Raw genomic sequence first — 4196 nt, forward strand, 5'->3', positions numbered from 1 at the left:
AAGAGAGAACACATCTCTTCTTCAAACTCAGTAGCATTCTGCACACCTGAGGGCAATGTTGGCTTGAAGGGACAAATACAATTTCCATGGAATAATCTTCTGACATGCAGCACCCCCTGCTGACCCTTTGGGGAATGTTCAAGAGTAAGGAAATTAATTAAAGTGCTGCCACTAAAAATGCAGAAGGTTGGAGGGGACACAATTCTTTCAGTCCTGTATATGGAATGTAGGGAAATTGCTCATTTACATATCCAGCCAGCACAATCATGACATTCTTTTCACCTCCTCTAAAGACACTGAATCTTTTCCTTCAGTGCTTTCCTATCAGAATGTTCCCTTTCTGTCACTATTGCACAACCTTCACAGTTCTGCTTCCTGCTGTTACCTTTGTTTAATCATTTGTTCAATGTTTCTTCAAGACCTTTAGTGAGATATATTTGCAGTTTTAAAGCATTTGGATTTATACCCCATTCTGTCAACAATGATCCTGGGCAGTCGGCACTAGTCATGGTCTTGGGAAGCTGGCAATGAGTGTAGTGTACAGGTTAAGAAAATGAACCAAAATTTGGGAAAGTTGAAGTTCAAATCTTTATTCCTCCAGAGGCAAGCCATTATCTCTAAGCCCCTGCCCCCATATGTAGCAGGGAGGGGGGAATAATATATACATAATTTATAGTACTGTTTTCATTATTACTAAGGTAGTAATAAATACTGAACATTGTTAGGATTATAGGATGCTATCTTATACCAAATCAGACCATTGGTCCATCTAGCTCAGTATTGTCTATATTGGCTGGCAGTCGGTCTCCAGAGTTTTAGACAGCAATCTTTTTCTAAGTCCTACCAGGAGTTGCTGGAGATTGAAGTCTCAGGTGATAAATTTATTAGTCTTTAAGAAACCAAGAGACTTTTAGTTGTTCTTACTGAATGTGTTAAATGTTTGATTAAACTACCACTGTTTAATAAGGACACAAAAATGTATCCTACGAGCGATTTAATCTCTAGTTCAAGCATTTCCTCTCATAACCACTAGGTGGCGCGCTTGTGCTTCCAACAGTTAATTACCTGGTTGTGGCAGTCCCCATACAACAGTCACTGAGAAAAGCAAAACTGCCTTGGACGCATGTGCATTAGTTAGTGGTGAACCTCAGGCAGGGCCATCTTGCACATGAGACAAGGTAAGGAAGTTGTCTCAGGCTGCAGATTTGGTCTCCGAGGAGTGTACCTCATCTTTGCCACCTCCCCCAGGCCCACCTATTGCCTCTTCATCCGGGCTCTCATGCAGCTGCCCTCTGCCTGCTCCAGGGAGCGCTGCAGAGGAGGAGGAGGCGTGTGTGTGTGTGTGTGTGTGTGTGTGTGTGTGTGTGCAGTGGAAGGGGAAGCAGCAGCAGGTGTGGGGAGGCATTTTCTGTTTTGCTTGAAGTGAGAAACATCCTAGGCTGACCCTGGCCTTGGGGCAAGTTTTGTCTGAAAGACTGCTTTCAGTACAAACATGTTTGACCACTTAGGACAATAGTGGGGAACCTCAGACCCAGTGCTTCAATTTGACTCTAGGCCAGGGGTAAACAAACTTTTTCAGCAGGGGGCTGGTCCACTGTCCCTCAGACCTTGTGGGGGGCTGGACTATTTGGGGGGGTGAACAAATTCCTATGCCCCACAAATAACCCAGAGATGCATTTTAAATAAAAGGGCACATTCTACTCATGTAAAAACGCGCTGATTCCCAGACCATCCGCAGGCTGGATTGAGAAGGCAATTGGGTCGGATTCGGCCTCCAGGCCTTAGTTTGCCTACCCATGCTCTAGGCTCTATCTGGCCCACAGACATTTATATTAATTGTTTTGTCCATTTTTGCTTCTGATCATGCCTAGTTTGTCTGTCCATTGGCATGTGCACCCTCCCAAAAGATTGCCCAGAATAAAATACAGTTTTCCATCTGAAAATGTTCTTTGCTCCTGATTCAGTAAAGGCTCTTTATTCTTAATGGTGGCATCATGCTCTACAGATCACTGGAGTGGGCGTTTTCCATGTTTGCCATCAGTTGTTTTACATTTGTCCAGTCATTTCCTGACCTCCAAGATCAAATTTTTCACTTCTGTATTTATGCCACTACATTTTACTATGTTTTTTATGATGTGTTTAACACTTTTGTACCTTGTTATGTTTTATTCTGTATTGTGAACCCTTAGGTTTTTAATACTAAATTTTCTAAATGAATAAATAATATTCTAATCATGCTAAACTTAGGTTGACTCAATTGCTGGATTGGAGACTGTCTATTGCTGTATATATGAGTCAGTTAACGTGTTTGGATTTATTGTGGCATAAGCTTTTTCGGGGACAGAGCCCACCTCAGGATGCTCTCCTAGTTTGTAGGTATCAAACTATGCGGACATAGAGAAAATTTTGTTTCCCAAATGAGAAAAAACTGCCAAGCAATGTATGATATATCAATGGTGTGTAGTGTACTAATGAAGATCAGGTCTGACCATATTAGGTGTGATATACTCCATATAGGTGGCCCCTGATGATAAATTGGCATAGCAAGTTGAATAGTGTAAATTAAATGGTCCTAAAGAGGGACAATTGCTTTCTCAGGTAGGCAAGCTGCTCCCAGACTTGGTGTGAAATTTGCTGGCAAGTTATAATTCAGCAGCAGTAGGCTGGAGTCTCTCTTTGAAGGAGAACAAATAATTGTTGAAGAATGATACATAATGTCTCCTAATTTACATCACAATAATATTGTGATCCTCCCCACACCTTCTCAAATAAGATAAAGATTGCAGTCTAAAATAGTTTAAAATCATAGATTCATATTTTAAAAACTATCCAAAAGCCACAGCAGAGCAAGACCTTTATTAGTAGCAACTGAAATGTCATAAAGTATGGTTTGTATGGTTTTATGTACTATTGTAAACCAATTTGATACTTTCCTATGAAATAGCAGTAGTATATAAATATTTTTTATAAGTAAATAAAATAAAAGTATGTAATCTTCTCCAGTGCTTTTCTTCAGGCTGGATGTCAAGCAAACCTACAAAAAGGTTAGGAAAGAGGTAGCTGGGCATGATGGAGAAGGCCCAAAGACTGCAGCCTGTAAACATCTTAAGATGGAGTACAGGACATGCCATGCAGACTTAATTTGCTTAGCTCACACCAATTTGCTTCAATGGCTACTGGGACAAAAAAAACCCCACAACAGTGAATAACAAATAATGCATTATTATCATCAGGATAAACACTATTTTTAAATGTCTTGTCCTTTAAGGTGCTTCAAGCTTGTGTTTCTGCTGTAATAATAGATATAAAAACTCAGTCTAGAATCTGGCTGAATACTTTTATTTACTGTAGTACTTAACTGAAGTTAGTTCAGGATGCTGCAGGGATTGTCCATCTTAGATGCTTGTTGGTTCAGTGAGAAAATTTTAGACACTATATTCAGTGCTCTTACAGCTACTTCCCTTTATATGGTGATACGTGTATCTTCACGTTCTTCAAAATATGGGTAAATGTGCTGCATTTGGGGGCCGTCTGGCTGATTCTGAGGCCCTCGACTTCTTTCCCAAGAACTTGTCTGATGGCAACAGTGCTTTTAAGCTCCTCCCCTCATAACCAAGCCATGGAAACCCTCTTTCATGCCTACATGAAACAGACTCCATTAGGGTCTGTTCAATCTGCTCCAGAAATGGCTGAATTTCACAGTCTATTTCGAATTTTTGTGTTTGCAAGTGCACATGCACAAAGTGCTGCACCAGTTCCATTTGAAGTGTGGGGCAGAGATCCCAGGCATCCTAGAAGCAATGGATAGGGTACAGCTGCTAGCATCCTAGTTATTTTAAGAGAGGTGTCACCAGTGTGGCATGAGTGCCCACATAGGCTTCTCTGGTTCCCACAGGTTCCCCTCCCTCTATTGAAATTAGGCTTGAAAGAAGTATTCTAGTGTCGCCTGTAGGGTGTTGCAGGGTGTGCTGGCTTGCGGAGGTGGTGACAGTTTCTCTGGTTTGCAAACATACTCACGAAAAGGTTGGCAACCTCTGTGTTAAGAAATAACATACTTTTCCTTCAGAACACTTGAACTCTCCTGATCAATTCCATAATGTCTGTTAAAGTAGAGATTGTATGCTGGGAGCCAGACCTGTGTATGTGTGTGTGGGGGGGGGTCTTTTGACTCAGAGAAAAAAGACACAGACACCAAG

General features: G+C 41.3%; 1 long non-coding RNA gene across 2 annotated transcripts in view; it reads left to right on the forward strand.

The window, feature by feature from the left end:
- The window catches only part of LOC310852710, a 99757-nt gene that overhangs the window by 2717 nt on the left and 92844 nt on the right, over positions 1–4196 (forward strand). The gene's annotated exons all lie outside the window — the stretch shown is intronic.

Source organism: Podarcis gaigeae (assembly GCF_964106915.1).
Source record: "Podarcis gaigeae genome assembly, chromosome: 1".
In the NCBI taxonomy this organism is placed as follows: domain Eukaryota; kingdom Metazoa; phylum Chordata; class Lepidosauria; order Squamata; family Lacertidae; genus Podarcis; species Podarcis gaigeae.